The sequence below is a fragment of the Panthera pardus genome, unplaced genomic scaffold, assembly GCF_024362965.1.
Source record: "Panthera pardus isolate Hobbes unplaced genomic scaffold, ASM2436296v1 HiC_scaffold_21, whole genome shotgun sequence".
In the NCBI taxonomy this organism is placed as follows: domain Eukaryota; kingdom Metazoa; phylum Chordata; class Mammalia; order Carnivora; family Felidae; genus Panthera; species Panthera pardus.
The window spans coordinates 31,991,918-32,008,569 of record NW_026526777.1 but is presented as its reverse complement, the minus strand read 5'-3'; the positions used below and the strand labels follow the sequence as shown (position 1 = coordinate 32,008,569).

General features: G+C 41.6%; 1 protein-coding gene across 1 annotated transcript in view; it reads left to right on the top strand.

Annotated features, from left to right (window-relative positions):
* Positions 1–371: 371 nt before the first annotated feature.
* The window catches only part of NEK7 (NIMA related kinase 7), a 158,649-nt gene continuing 142,368 nt past the window's right edge, over positions 372–16,652 (top strand). Inside the window, exon 1 of the mRNA XM_019430626.2 lies at positions 372–671. The gene's annotated coding sequence lies outside the window, so the exon portion shown is untranslated. The remainder of the gene's footprint in view (positions 672–16,652) is intronic.

Sequence of the window (16,652 nt, the reverse complement as noted above, 5' to 3'; positions counted from 1 at the left end):
GTCACCGGTTCGGCTTACTGCTTGCAAGTGGGATAATTTGAACATAAATGGATAAAAGACAAGTTCTCAAAAAGCAGCCGACCCGGCCCAGAGGGAAGTTGGCTCCAAGTAAGGGAAGGGGGCTCGGGGCGGGGGGGGGGGGGGGGGGGGGAGGGGGCAGATGGACACCCCCCGCCCATCCCGCCAGGCCTGACAACAGGGAGCCACACGCCAGAGGGGCCCCCTCCGACGGCTTCGGCTCCAGCGGGGAAGCGGCGGGGTGCACGGCGCCTAGAGGAGGAGAGCGGGAGGCCGGGGCGCGCAGCCGGCGGGACCTGCGGCGCGGGACTCGGGGCGCGGGGAGGGGCCGGCGCCCGCCCCGCCCCTCTCCTCGGGGATGCCGGGATGTTTACACTCCTGACAGCGGCGGCCGCGGGAGGAGGAGCGGGAGTCTCGGGAGGATGGGCCGCCGCTAGGCTCGCACTCGGGACGCGCCTCTCCTTGCGCAGGGTGGGGGCCCGCGCCTGCAGCGTCCGCGGGGGCGGCGCGGCGGGAGGTGGCGATCGGCTCCCGGCCTCGCAGCTACAGCCCCCGGCCCAGCGGGCCTTTCCGCGGCGCCGCCTGGCCGAGCCGCCCGCCCGCACGCCCCGGGTCCCTCGCGGGCAGGAGAACGGAAAACTCCCAACTTCCTGGTGAGTGGCTGCCGGGGTCTCGGGCGGCCCCGGCCGGGTGGGACCGCCTGCGGAGCCGGGAGGGGTGGGGGGGAGGTCGGGAGGGCGCGGGGCGGCCTCCGGGATCCCCCCGCCGGGGGAGGTGGGGCGGGGCGCGCCGCGTTCGGGCTGGGTGGGGGTTTCAGTCCAGTTCGTTGGCAGTGGCGGGAGCGGGCGGCAGGAGCTTTGTGCCCGGCGGGGGCTCTGGCGGCCTCGGCCGCCGTGGGCGCCGCGGTAACTAAGAAACTCCGCGGCCACGGCGGCGGCGGCAACAGGTCTTTGGTTTCAGGACCCGAGGAACTTAGGCGAAGTCCCGCCTCCCATCCCCCGGCTGCCGCTCATTGGCGGCGGCGGTTATTTATCCCTCGCCGATTGGTTAAGTCCAGCTGTCAGGATTCGGCAGCAGCCAGATTTAGAGGAGTGAAGTTCACTGGAGGCAGTGGGTGGTGGGAGCCGTGCAGCTAAGCGAGAAGCTGAAGTGGCTTGAGAAGTAGAGAGAGGACGGCGGACCTGTTGGAGAACGGGCTTTAGTGGGACCCTGTCAGGATTAGCAAATGTGAGAGAGATTGCAAGGCAATAGAGAACTTTGCTGGTAATCGTGGTAATGGAAAAGAAATAGAGAATTGAGGCCAAGGCTAGAGAGGCGAAGGGCACCCCCCAAAAGAAAAATGAGTTGGCCACATTACCCAAGGACGGTGTCAGGAAGCAACACAACCTAGCAGATGCTGCAGTGAGATCTGAAGAACCTTCTTGTCTCTTTCCTGTATGCTGTAGGCCTTGGGAAATGATGTATCAAATAGATAAATCGTGTTCTCTCGTAGCTGTAGTCCTTGTTAGGGATAAATACTAAAACTGTATTTATTTTACAATAAGATAGGCTCCCATCATGAGGCAGTTCTGGTGATGGAACTGAAAGTCTGAAACACATTACAAAAATGAAATGATTTTCCTCCTCTGCTGATCATAAAGATGCTGTTGAAAAAAATCAAATGCGTGTAGTTTGTAGAACATCATGTATCCATCATAACAGAACCACTGTGTCTAATTCTTCCTCCAAAGAGTTTGTAGTTTCAAGAAGTATGCACACTCCTTGCAGGCGATAGCTGTGTCTCTCGCCAGGTTGCTCTATAGGATAAAGTACAGAATGTATGTATGATAAACTTATTTTGTACAGGAGCTTGAGCTGTTGCAGGTATGACCTAGTATTAGGGACAACCGGACAAAACACTGAAAACGGTGGATAGTTAAACAGGAGATACAATGAACCCTGTAATACTTTGAAAGTGGCAACTCTTACTCAAGAGGTGCCGAGTTTTCTTGGCTTTAATGCTTGCCGAAGGCCAATGCACTTAAAACAGTTAACATAAAACTTAAACAGTTATCATTTACAGAGGAAGGAATTCTCTGCTATCCTCGGGAGATGCAGTCCACAGCTTGCTTAACTCCCCAAACCACAGCATCTTCTGTTTGGTCCTAGACTGGGAGCTTGTTGGGGTGGGGAAGAGATGTTGGAGCTTAGAGAAAATTGCCTCGTGGAGGAGTCAAACGGGCAGAAACTGTATGGGGACGTTGAGAGAGGAGGGCTCGCAAAATAAAAAAGGGGAAGGAACCCCTAGTGGAGGCTGGCTGCTTTCTCTGGGCTGGGAAGCCCACGGACCCTCGGAGAGGTGCGGGCCTGAGATTCTGCTCTCTGCCGGGAGGCCCCGCCCTCTGCGGCACTGACGGCTTCCACAGCCAATAAGCGGCGAGGACACCGCGGTTCCCCGCTCGGGAGGGCGGGTACTTCCTACCCCAGCCCTGGGCTCGGAGGAGGGAGAGAAAGTTCCTCCTGGAAGGATGTCTGCTGGTGGAGGGTTCCCAGTCTGTGGGATGAGAAATAGATACGTAAGAATAAAGGAGAGGAAGTTCCAATTTTCTCTGACCCGTCGTGTACGTCTCGTTTCATAATTGAGCTGCATCTTGGACTCACCACCGCGATTGAAGCTTTATAGTTGATAAGAAACGAAGGTGATCAAACTAAATGTCCAGGTAGACTCACGGAGTTTTACTCTGAAATTACCTGTAAACGAAAACCAGGGAATGTCAGAATCTAAACTGTTAAACTTTTCCACAATTACTTTGGAATCTTTCCACGGTTAAAAATCTGTATCAATTTAAAAAGGAAAGAGCGTAACTTCAGTGCAGTTTTATTCTATACTCGGGACTACTATTCAGGCTCGTTTATGAAGATCATACCTGTAGCACCCTCCATTCCTTTTCCCACTTAGGCATTTTCCTGGCTGGACAATTTCAAGAGCTCTTTTCCAGTGCAATAAAACAGCACTTACTCCAAGAATGAGGAAAGCACGTCTGGTATGATGGCAACATACTGGTGGAGGAGGGGAGATTTAAGGCCAACTTAATAACGTACCCAAATTGTAAAAATCAGAATTGTCGTTTTAAATGACTGAAAACGCGGTTATAGTTTGTGTATGTAAGTATTTAATCTCACGCTTCCCTCCCCTTCATCTTCCTGCTGGTTACAATAGAAAGTTTTGAGCTCTGATTTATTGCAAACATTCAGGTGCTCTTTTCTTCTCAACTAGTGTGCCCTTACTGAAATGTAGATTTCCTTTTTTTCCCCTCCATAAAGATGTGGTCTGAGATATCATTAGAGACGTCTACAGAGTTTCTAGAACCAAACTGTCTCATGTTTTAAAATGTATCTCTGTAGTGTTACTAAGGTAGCCACCATTCAGGGTATCTGAAAAGAGAGAATGGTGATTAAATGCAGTTTTGGAAAAGAAGTTGTTTAATTAGATAATAAGTTGCAAAACTCCTTTCAGGTTTGTTTCCTTTGATTTTTTTTTTTTTTTAATAGGTTTTGGTATTTAAAAAATTTGCACTGTAGCTGCAGTTACACAAAGCAGCCCTCTTGTCTACATTCCTGGTTTCCTTCAATTAAAATATTTGTCCTTTCAGGTATTTGCTCTAGAGTTTTGTGGGTGGAATTTTAGTTAGTACATTATATATAAAACATGGTAATATACTTAGTGTAATGCTTGAGGATGTCTTGGAAATGACGTATGTGATTATTGTTTCTCTGAACTGCTTTATCCGCAATTACTTTATTGACATTTTCATAAATATATTGCTAGATGCTTTAAGAAGTGTTTCTTCATATTTTTGAGTGTTTCAGTTTAATTCCTCCTCCCCTCATTTTTGTAGGGAATATAGGCAAATTACATTTGGTTATAATTTTTTTTGTTTATGTTTTTATTTCATTTTTGAGAGAGACAGAGCGCGAGCAGGGAAAGAGCAGAGAAAGAGAGGGAGACACGGAATCAGAGCAGGCTCCAGGCTGTGAGCTGTCAACACAGAGCCCGATGTAGGGCTCGAACTCACAGACCATGAGGTCATGAACTGAGCCGTAGTCAAACGCTTAACCGACTGAGCTACTCAGGCTCCCCGATAACATTTGGTTATATAATTGTAATGAAATATGTTTATTTGCAGGATAAAATGGCAGTTGAGAATTTTTTCACGTGTGTAAAACTAATGTATAACAATTCACTCTTAGAAAACTTCCAAACTACTGGTTCTTCTTTTGATGAGTAATAATTTGATTACCACCGCATGTTACATATCTTCATAAAATATTTTTTCATTCTGATGAAAACAGAGAATGTGTTTCATGGTTTTTAGTGAGCAGTGAGAATAAGGATGGCAGATAGATGATCATGAAACATTTCTTTCTTTTTTCTTTTTTTTAGTTTATTATTTTGAGAGAGAGAGAGAGAGAAAGCAAGAGAGAGAGAGAAAGCACGAGAGAGAGCATGGGAAGGGCAGAGAGACGGAGAGAGAGAATCCAAGCAGGCTCTGCACTGCCAGCACAGAGCCTGACTCAAGGTCTGGAACTCATGAACCATGAGATCGTGGCCTGAGCCGAAATCAAAAGTTAAATGCTTAACTGACTGAGCTGCCCAGGGGAGAAACATTTCTTATTTTTCTTGAGCAGGAAAACTGTAACATTTGTCAAAGTAACAGCTCTGCCGTATTATTTATATAATGAGCTTACACAATGAACTGTTTTGTAATAGCTATCCACGGTGTTAATCAGAACAGGGTATAAGTGAATGGAACTTATTTAATTGGTCTGTAAAAATTTAGAAATACTGTTACTTAATGGAGATAGACCTTTCTGTAAATCTTGCTATGGGTCTTCTGTTGATAATCAGTGTAAGTGAGTAGTTAAGGGTAACTTTCTCATTCCAGGCTGCTTTTGTATAGAACAGGGGTTTGTAAACTTTCTAAAGGACAAGAGAGTAAATGTTTTTGACTTTGTGAGCTGTATGGTCTCTGTCATTGGCTGTGTTCCAGTAAAGTTTTATTTGCACAAATAGGCTGGAGGCCCACCCCAGCTCTAGAAGATAATACCAAAGATTTAAATAAGATTCTAGACCTTTGATGTTTGGCTTGATGTGTATTTTCCACAGGAGTATTTCATAGCCTTTTTTGGTTCTTGAATGCTTGCGACAATCTCTTGATCTTTCCCAGTCTCCTCAGAATAATGCCCAGTTATTCATACCCCAATTTTGTGTTTCATCTCAGACTTCATAAGTCTTAGAACCTCTTTTAACATTTATCTGCTTTTTCAAAGTTTTCTATCATTCTTTGCCTCTTGGGGTCCCCACACCTATCCTGTGACACTGAATGAATGTGCTCCTCTCTAGCTTCTCTCTTACTAAACCAAGATGGAATCTGATGTCATATATTTAATCTTTGCTTGATTGACAGATAACACTTTAATATAAATGTATTTTGGTGTGTTTCTTTAACTCATAGTTTTTATTTTAGGCTGATTGGAATGACTGCTTCTGTTACTTTTAGGGGGAATTTCTGGCATGAGCAAGACAGTGGGCAGATTTCTTCTTCTTCGTCTTTTTGTTGTTGTTGTTGTTTAGAAAAAATTGATGTAGTCTTTTATAAAAGACTTTCTCCCAGTTTAAAAAAATTACTGGAGAGGGCCTGAAGTCAGGGTGTATGTGGCTTGGGTTGTGTGTGGGATACCTCCTCCCTTTGTTTTAAGAATTGGCTGTAGGCTGACCTGGGTGCAGCTGCTGAGAAGCCAGAGAATGGAATGGAAAATGCAATGGCTTTGACATCACTCAGTGGAGTTTCCTAGCCCTAGCCAGGAGTGAGTTCTGGGTGTGCCAGAGTATTTGTCTCTCCGGGTAGCCAGGTAGGGCCTGGGGCATTCGGAACTTCCAGGCTGGTTGCCACCAGCTACAAGGAGCCTCTTCCCTTTATCCAACCCTGCTACACAAATACTGATCATTTTCTGTGTTTACCGTCATGTGAAAAAGACTAAGCCTGGGTTTGCCTCTTACTCTATGACCTTGGTTGAATTACTTGATTGGTTGGGACTCCAGTTTTCTCAGCTCAGGTAAGATTGCTTTGAGGAATAAATGAAAACATCTTTGTAAAGGTATGATAGTAGGCTCTAAGTGTTAGTTTCATTTCACCTATTTCTGTTTTTAGGACCTTCAGTGGTAGGAAACGCATCTGCTGTTCTCAGTTTCTTCTGATGACAGGCCCTGTTGCCCACTGTGCCTTAGGTCTGCTGTCTGTTCTGTGTTCTCTGCTTGAATTCTTCTTCCTCTCTGCTCTGTGATTTCCATATTCATAATTTACTGGTTCCCGTGTTTGAGAATGTTTTTATGTTTTTTGGAGTATGGGGAGAAGGCATTAATCCTTGGTTCCTCAGGCAGGAAAAAACACAAGAGGCTTGGGGGGGGGGGTTATATTTTGGATAATGAAAAATGGGAGTTGCAAAACGATCCTTAAATACTAATTGGAAATGGCAAAATTAAAAATATTCTTTCTGGTAGTCTTACAGTTTTGCTTTTTGTTATCGTGAGAATATTTTCCTCATATTCTCATATTTACCTGGCAGATTACTGTAATTTTTGTTGTGGTTGTAACCATAACAAAGCCACATATCCTCTACTACATTAGGATTGGGAAAATTGAACAGATATGTTTATGAAAAGTTGTTGTACTTCTAAAATGAAAGGGATTGCAAACTTTCCATTGCTTTTTATATCTAACTGGTGGACCATACAGTAAAGTAATGTGATCTGTTTGCATACTGTTGTAAGGACACCAGAACTGGACAATAGGTAATTTGTTTTAGGAAAATGACATGCCCTTATTGCAAACACTTTATAGGCATGGTTTTTTATTTAACAAATACAAGTTAGTTGAAAGATATACAGAAAGGATGCTTATTGATGGTTTAATTTATGGGAGACAATTGATATTTTATTCTCAGTTTCTTATGGCAACGTACAAATTCACTTTTGTTTTCTTTACAGTCTGGTGTTAGAACACATTAAGAATAGTATGGCAGGGAACGTACTCAGTAAAAACTGGCATTTTTAACAACTTTCAACATACATTTAAAGTTTTAATAAAGTTTCTACATTTGATAAATATTTTCATTGTTAAATGTCATGTTGTTTTCAACATGGCTTTATCATTTTATGACCTTGAGTGTTTAAAATACCAGCTGTTGATGAAGAGTTGTATTTTATCAGGCAGTTCTCCTATCACTCCTGTAATCATTCTCTGTTTTTATAAGTAGGAAGGAATTCATGACATTGTATTTAATAGTATTTGATGGTTGCAGGGCAGGGGCTAGGGGTGGAGTTTGAGCTTCCAGCAAGGTTTCCCATTACCAGGCCACCAAGGGAGTTGCTGCCTCATCCCTGATCGTAAGGCTGCCAGTGGGACAGCGCACCGTCGCCATCCTAACGAAGACACAGCCACAATAAGGAAGATACTGCTGTTTTGGGGGCCCCCAGAACCATACTGTGACTGCCGTGGTCCAGGAACTGTATGCTCTGGACCCTGGCTCTTAACACCTATATTAGTTTCCTAGGGCGGCCCCAACAAATTACCACAAACTGAGTGGCTTAGTACAACAGAATTTTATTCTTTCATAGTTCTGAAGGTCGGATATTAGGAATCAAGGTGTGCATAGGGCCATGCTGTCTGTGAAGGCTCTAGGGAGAAGACGGTCCATGCCTTTTCTTAGCTTTGGGTGTTGGCGGCATCCCTTGAAGTTCCTTGGCTTTAGACAGATATCACTGAAATCTCTGCCTCTGTCACATGGTGTTCTTACTGGGTGTCTCTGTATGAGTCTCTGGTACTCTTTTAAGGACACCAGTTACTCTTACACTTAAGGTTTAATAAGCAAGATCTATACTTTTTCTTTTAGATTCATTACTGTACAGGTTTTTAGATTTCTGACCTTTCTGTTTTGAAGAGAATATTTTAAGTTTGTGCAGAAATTGTACCTAAGAGTTGGGGCGCCTGGGTGGCCCAGTTGGTTGAGCATCCTCTCTTTGACTTCAGCTTAGGTCATGATATCACAGTTTGTGAGTTTGAGCCCCACATTGGGCTCTGTACTAACAGAACAGAGCCTGCTAGGGATTCTCTCTCTCCCTCTCTCCCTGCCCCTCCCCTGCTCATGTGCTCTGTTTCTCTCTCTCAAAATAAATAAATAAAAAAAAAAGAAATTGTACCTAAGAGATAAAGACACCCACATTATCGTGTACATATGTAATCTGTAGTTAGTATCCTAGTGCTGCCATTAAACAGCTCTTCTAAAATCAGGTTTTCCATTCACCATTATCATCCTGTGCTTCCCCTTAGGAGACCTTAAGTGCATGATTCACTACATCAGATGTTCTCAGAACTGGAAGGAAACTTATAAATTGTGTAAGCTGACCTTTTCATTTATTGTGAAAATAAACTAAAACCTAAGGATGTAAACTTGCTAATCCATGCTGTGCTTGATTCCATAACAGTCAATATTGCCTTGTGTTACCTTTGTAATGTTTTCAATAGTAGGCGCATGATTTCTTCTTTTTTTTTTTTTTTTTCACTCCTCCTGATTTAACAAAATATTGCTCTGTTCATGGTACGTGCTCAATAAAGACTTGCTGATGGGGTGATGACATTGTACCTCTGATTGCCCCTATCAGGGCCATGATTTAAGTCAGCGAATATTTGAGTGAATCACCCCTGCCTGATGGTGCAGGGGTGAAGTATTTCTTTTGCATCTAAAGTGAGGAACAACAGGATTGCTGTCTCCCTGAAGAGATGTGGAGGCTACTCCTAGGAAGGAGCGCTTAGAGGCAGTAGATAGGAGAGTAAAGGCCAGAAAGTTCATGAGTAGTTGTTTGATCAATATTTCGTAAACACGTATTTCATTATATTAGACACCTTGATTCATAAAAGCCAGCCTTCATGTTGTTTGTCATCTTGGTATATTGAAGATAACTTGGATGCCCCTATTGCTTCTTGTATATAAGCCCAAAATGTTGGGCAGTGCCACTGGCAGTGTCTCCCTCTAGTTTCTTCTCTTGCTGTGGTTCAGAGAACATGATTGGTTCTGTTTCCTTTATTTCTGTAGTCATGTCTGTCTCTTAGAAGTTGGTTCTCAATTTGTTTATTATATGTGTTTCCTATTTCAGTGAAAGTTCTGCTTTACAAAGCAGAATGATTAGAGATTAATCAAATGAATCCTAAAGGATTTATTTCATGATTTCTTGAAATAGTTACATCTATTTGTATATTGAAGGTAATTTACAAAATATTTAGAGTTGTTTACGAATATATGGGTGACTTTTTTGCTACTACCAAGACAAGTTATATTCTCAAAGCATTTGTCCTATGACTATGTTTTTCAAACTGTAGTCCTCAGAATGTCTGTGTCTGGAGATTCTGATTTGATAAGTACAAGCACTGACATTTAAAAACAAGTTGAGGGGCACCTGGCTGGCTCACTCAGTAGGGCATGGGACTCTTGCTCTCGGGGTTGTGAGTTTGAGCCCCATGTTGGGTGTAGAGATTACTTTAAAAAGACTGTGATGGGAACCTACATTTACAATAAGTAAGGCAGGTGTTCCTCAGGCCACACTGAGAAATGCCACGTGGTCTTTGTAAAAAATATTTTTTTAATGGAGAAAACTTTTGTTTATAATGAGAGCCCATTCCCACCGCTAGCATTTCTGGCTTGGGGTGTGCAGCCGCTTGGCACAGATTGTATCTAATGATTAGGCTGTTCTAGCATGGGTGCCCATGTCTCAGCTCAAATGGTGGATGGGTGTTACTAAAATGATGCTTACAAAGCAATTAGAATCAACTAGATAAAGTCTAAATATTTTGTAAATAAATAGTATATATTTATAAATAAATATATAGTTTACTAGTATACTAGTTGCAGGAGAGAAAACTTCACTTTAAGCAAGTGAAAGAACATAGCAGGTCTAGTGTTCTTCTATCCCGACAAATGGTCCCTTGTTAATGTACTGCTTATAGCGTAGGCTGTTCTCACCATTTTTGGCATTTCTACAGTATTTCTCTCAGCTAGGTGTGAAAGCTTACCACTTCCCTTACCTCTGAGATGGTTTGCTTTCTGCTTCAGGGCAAAAACCCTTTGCCTGCGCTCAGAGATTTTGCCTCCAGTGACCACTACCTCAGTCCTTCCTGTGGTTTTCAGTCCTGTTCCTGGGCTTGGCTGCACTGAGCTCTCCTGCCTTGCCTATCCAGCCACGCTGGAAAGTGTTCAAGAACATCATGATGAGTAACCTGTTCCTTTTTCCATGACTGTCTTATTTCCATTGATAACAAGTGTCTGATGCTTGAGTCGCTTCTAACTTCCCTTCTTGTCATTAGATACCGATCTTTGCATGCAAGTTGTGTTCTTTATTCAACAAAACCTGCTTGGTCATTTAAAAACTACTTTCTATCAGTGTTTTTCTTTAACACCTTTTTCTTGATTTGTAGTTTATCAATCAATCCAGGCCCTTTTTGTTTATGACCATTTCTGCCCCCTTCTTTTTTCATATAGTAAGAAGAGGCAGCTTGACAAAGAAGGTATTGAAGTCCTGGATTAAGTTCAGGTTCATTTTTATATCTTTTCAAATGCCAAGCACAGAGTCTGATTCTTTGTGTGAGCTGAATTAATACTCAAAGAACTCAGTTTAAGAGTTGAATGTCTGGTTTAGGAGAGAGCATTGGTAGTGTGCTGAATGGTTCAGATAATATAAATGGAGCCTGGGCTCTAACGAGGCACTGACGATGTTGAGTTAGGATACGTTGGGACTCATGTCTCGCGGTGTGTGGTCCCTGAACAGGCAGTGCTCCCTTTCCTAGGCCATTTTTGTTCATGTGTTGAGTTGTCATCTTTTGAATGCCAGTGTTTCTACAGTAAGACCTGAATGCCCATTTTTCTTTTCTTTTCTTTTCTTTTCTTTTTTTTTTTTGTGTGAATTTTGTAGGGTATTTGCATATGCTGTTCAGAAGACAATCCAGTTGATTGGATAGGATTTGGTGTTAAACTTAGTTTCACAGTGAGGTGAGGTTTCTCTGAACTTGGAAGGCATACTTGTCAGAAAGCAGAGGGACAGACCATTTGATCTCTGGGGTTCTCCAGCATTTGTAAGATGAAAGAGTCTATGCTTCTGTTCACTTAATGGTTCTTTTTCTATTTGTTCCTTTATTATTCTCCCCATTTTCCTACTGGGTCCCACCAATTCACTGATTGAAGAACGAGAAATTCGGAGGTTGTTGGTAGGTAGCTGGGGGTGAGTAAAAAAATAAGCAAGATCTAGCTTTATGCTTTTAAAAATATTTCAGTTTTTATTAATTACAGAATATGGGAGCAGGCAGTGACCAAATACTGTATCATATTGCCTGGCTCAACTATTTTTAATGGCTCTACATTGGAACCGCTTTCAGACTGACCCTGACCTATCTGTCTAGATTCACTTCTTTATACTCTTTTATAGTTTGGTCACATCTGACCATTTACCTTTTTTTTTGGATACATTTTGTACCTGTGTGGCTTTATTGCTTTAATACGCTTTTCTCACTTCTTTTAGTGTCTATTTTCTACATTCCAGCTATTCAATCTCAGTATATTAAAATAATCTTCATCCTTTAAGGCTTTGCTCTGATATTATACAGAGGATATAAAGAAATCTTTCTTTTGCTTCTTTAAGCTTTTAGTACCTATTGACTCTCCCTGTAGTTACTTATCTTAGCTTCCTTCCTGGAATGTAAGTATCTGGAAGGTGTGAATCATGTCCTGTACATATTTGTGTTTCCTGCAGGACTTAGGACCATTTTTGTCACAACTGGCCATTCAGGGAATGGCAGATGCCTGCATCCCAGTGATGATATGGGACAGAAAGTCTGGGCAGATCCTAGAATGAAAGAATGTCCAGAACAATTGAGTAATTGGTTTCAGGGAAGTCTGTGCTGGATGCCAGGCACATGTCCCTGTAAGGCCTGTAGGGCATAGTGTGAGGAAGGTCTTACTATGTGATATAAATTAAAGGTCTGATCTGTAAGTGGTAAATGTTGAGGTGTTCAGTGATCTAGTGCACGAGTCTGGGTTTGGATTCTGCATTCTGAAAGATCTCAGAATAGGATGACATGGGAACCAGGACTAGGAAAAACAGGGGTATGCCAGACGTGAGGTTGATGGAAGTGAGGAGGAATTAAGGAGTAGAGACAGAGGGAAGTTTGGCAATTAGGCACAAGTTAGAGGCTCAGGCAACAAGGAAGAAGGGTCTGAGTTCCTGGAATTAGGACTTGAAGTTAAAATGGGCCAGCAGTCGGATTAAATTGATCTGAGGCTGATTTACTAAATGTTTACTAGGTATCCTTATATTTCCCTTCCTTAGGGGCAAGGCCATTCCTAGTTCAAGTTAAGTGGGTGTGGCTTTTTGTAAAGGGGGAGCAACTTCTCTCTGCCCATAAAAAGTGCTGACTGCATATTTGTCAGATGAATCCTGTTTTGATGTTCTAACCATCCTCTCATGAAGAAAATATTGAATGGAGTTAAATAAGAAATAACTAGCTTAATACTGGAAATTAGTCCTCTCTTAAGAATAATTACTAAGTGGGAATTGATGAGGGTTATTGTTTGATATGAGGCCATCAGATGCTGCCATAGAGAAAAATTGTTCCACTTCAAAATAGATACATTTTATTTAGTAGCTTTTCATAGCTTTCATTGCTGAAAGTTAAAAAAAAAAACCCAACAATCACAATGTCAATAATTATTTTTAAAAGCATATAAAGGACTTACAAAAAGGCCTATGCCAAGAGTACCAAAGATGTACTGTGTATTCATGAATTGATGAAGAAGCACATAAAAAATGAGCCTGGAATGATACCCAGATACTGCATTATGAAAGGCCTTGCATACTTACTAAGAAGATTGGCCTTCTACTCTCCCGTAATGTGATTGTAAAGAGTTACTTGTACCTTTATGTTTTCAGAGTTTGATTTTAATAGCGATAAAAGCTATAGTGCTTTGATATCTTTTTACTTGGTTCTTAGTTGGTCATAAATCCATCAGGAACGAATGTCAGAATTGACTCAGGATTACCATAAAGGCAACTTCAGGTAGATTTGTTAAAAAAATGTGTTAAGAAAAATATATTAAGGGATGTATGAAAAAAATAAGTTTGGACTTGAAAATCTAGACTTTGGTGATAGTATGTGTATACTTTAAATTTACCAAGAAAGGGGCGCCTGGGTGGCTTGGTCGGTTAAGCGTCCGACTTCGGCTCAGGTCATGATCTCACGTTCCGTGAATTTGAGCCCTGCATCGGGCCCTGTGCTGACAGCTCAGAGCCTGGAGCCTATTTCAGATTCTGTGTCTCCCTCTCTCTCTGCCCCTCCCCTGTTCATGCTCTGTCTCTCTCTGTCTCAAAAATAAATAAACGTTAAAAAAAAAATTAAAAAATTTACCAAGAAAAAGTGTTACTTTGTTTTTTTATAAAAAGAACTTACTGTAGTATATACTTTTTTTTTTCCCCTTTTAAAATTTAGGATTGAGTTAAATTTATTTACGTATTTACATCTTTGTTCAATCTATGCTTTTTTTTTTTTTTTTTTTTTTATGATCCACCCTCAACACCTCCTACCCACTTCGAGGTGGGTTTTTTTTCTTGCTTAAAATTACTATCTTTGGAATAATTTCCAATCCTCTAGTCTCTTAAAAGCATGACTTGGGCCTTGGCTCTTGCCTCTGATGCTCCTGTCTTACCTCACTACTTGTAGTTCCCTCATCACTCCCTGCTTTAGTCAGGAGTGTCCTCCCTCTTTGTTGCCTGGTTGGCTCCCATGCATTGTTTAGAACTTGCTTCCAGAGTCTCCTCCTCAACGTCTTGCTGACCTGACAGCCTGTTTTGGCATCTTTCTTGCCACCTGGGATGGTGTCTGTCAGAGTACTTGCCTCCTTGTGCTGTAAAAGTCTGTTTCTCTCTCTCTCTCTCTCTCTCTCTCTCTCTCTCTCTCTCTCACTCTCTCCCTCCCTCCCTCCCTCCCTCCCTCTGTCTCCCCTGGGAATAACTTGAGGGATCTGAATTGCCGGGATCTGTTTGTCTTCCCAGCAGCTTTGGTAGACACCTCAGTTGGCTGAAAAGCTGACCCAACGCATGAGTTGGAGAAGATAAGAGAGAGGAGGAGTCTAGGATAGTCCCCAGTTTTGGCAGGGGCTCTGAGTAGATGGTGGTGCCATTTATTGTCAGTTCTAGCACCTTTTTCTCCCTACCCCTCTCACCCCCACTTTTGAGTAGCCGTGGCACTTTATTGAGATGAAATAAAGAAATTAGAGACTTAAGTTTCTTGAAGATTCTTAGGACATTTTATTTATGTCATGGTATTTGCTGCCTCATTGAGGAAGGGTGGGGGTATATATAGATGGCTATCACTGAGCATGAAGAAGTAGTCTTTCTTTCTTATTGGAATATTTTCTCATTCTCTTGCAATTTTGACTGTCTTTGTAGTCTTTAATAAGCAGTTGGAACATGATCATGAGTGTTAGGCAGGACAGACTTTGTCCCAGTATGGTTTTAGAAGCCTTCTCATATATTACTTTACTTCTAGGGAAACTCCCGCCTATATTACACAAAATGTGCTTGCAGCTGGCCTTTACATGTCGTTTTGGTGTTAAGATAATCATATAGGTCCTTCCATGCAGAGTACCTACAAATCAAATGGCTATCAAAATCATATAAATTCCTGTTTGTTGACTAGGGAAAGTGAGAGTTGAAATTCTCTAAGACATAAGGGAATACAAGTTTTGCTTTCGTTATAAAGATGTCATAGTGCCTACTGCTGATGAAGAACAAAGTAGAAATCTTAACCAGATCAACTTAGAATTCAGAGTCCTGTTATTGAAGCAGAGAGTAGAGAATAACTTGTTCTGTTCTCATTGAATCTACATTCATCAAAGCTAACTGAGTGTGGTGGGAGGAGGAGGCCTCTCATGTTGAGTTTGGGCTGTTTATGCGATATACAGGTGACCCTATATCTAGGCAGTTGGTTATATGGGGCTTGAGCTCAGCAGAGAAGTCTGGCCTGGGGTAGAGCTTTGGCGTCATCACTAGAGAGGGGGCAGTGGATTATGCGTGGTAGCAGGTGAGTCTGTCTAGGGAAAGTGTGTTGGGGGTCCTGTTCATCCTTGTTCACTTAAATGGGCAATTTCATTAGAAGGTAAATAAATTCTCAATGAATACTGGGAGAAACTAAAAGTCAATTCGTGTTGCTGTCTGACTTTAGTTCTAAGTATAATATGTAAGGTATTTTCTTGTGAAAACCCAAATAATGCTGTTTCTATGCTGTCTTTCTAAGATTTTATCATTCTTTAGTTAGAAGAATGGATTTTCACAGAATCAGAAGGTTTCCAAAAATAAAATTAGGTAGATGTCCTCAATTATGTAATTCTGTTTTAGTGTTTGTAAGTCTATAATCACTATTAACTCAATTTTCAATTTTTGGGGGAGTTATTTATATTTAAAGTCTGTCATATAAACTTCTAGATAGCTTCTGATAAACAAACACCATTATGTTTGTGATTCCTACTATTAATTTAAAGTAACAGTCTTTATTCTTTGGAGGATATCTCCGGAAAGATCACAGTTTCACTTAATAAGTGTGTCAGAAAAAGTGCATTTATTTCCAGTATATGTTTGTGTACATTAAAAGACATACGCACACAGTTTGGCATGATGTTGTGGTTTGTGGAAAAGAGCAAGAGAGCGATTACAAGATGGTGCAGGTCAGGATTGGAATAACTTGGCAGAGTTTGGTGAGAAAGTTTGCTTAGCAGCTGCCTGTGTTAACTTTGTATAATTCATTCAAAGACTAGTTCGGTTCTGTGATATCAAGAATAATATAGCAGCAACTGAGTTCAGTTTCTTAGAAGGTAAATTTTAAAGGACAAAAATATAACCTTGTACTTACTTATAGTAAGTACACTGAAGAATCTTTTTATTAAAAGTTGGGACAGTTTTGTGTAACCTGTGAGTGAATGGCTTTTACATGCTTGCTTTTTCTCCACGTTTCTTAATTTTCTCTTAATTTGGTTTGCATTGGAAGTCTGCACAGTAAAAAAGAGATCAGGCAAATCCAGAGATACAGTTGTTATTCTTCTTTCTCTCTCTCTCTCTCTTTTTTTTTTTTTTTTTTTGAGGGAAGAAGAGGGTGGGCAGGAGGAGGAAAAGGCGGGAATTTCCCTAGAAGTAAAGTAACATGCTAGCTTTGTTTTGTTAGACATTGATTATGTCCCACTAAACCTAGTTATCCATTAAACAGACTCTGTTGTTATGACTGATTCAGATCTCAAGAATGTCGTGGGGCCCTAAGTAAGGGTTAAATGAAAAAGTTCACTGGAGATGACACCAGAGGACCTGAGAAGGGGTCATTACCTTACCACTTAGTTCTAGGCCTCAATTTACTTGTTTAGTGTTTAGGAGCATCCAAAAAAAAAAAAAAAAAAAAAAGATAGGAAATCTTTTAGAACTATTTTATGGTTACTGTAAACTGTAGTATATAAAGAAAAAGGATTTTGGAAGTTCAGGAATAACCAGTGTATAGAACAGTGGTAATAGA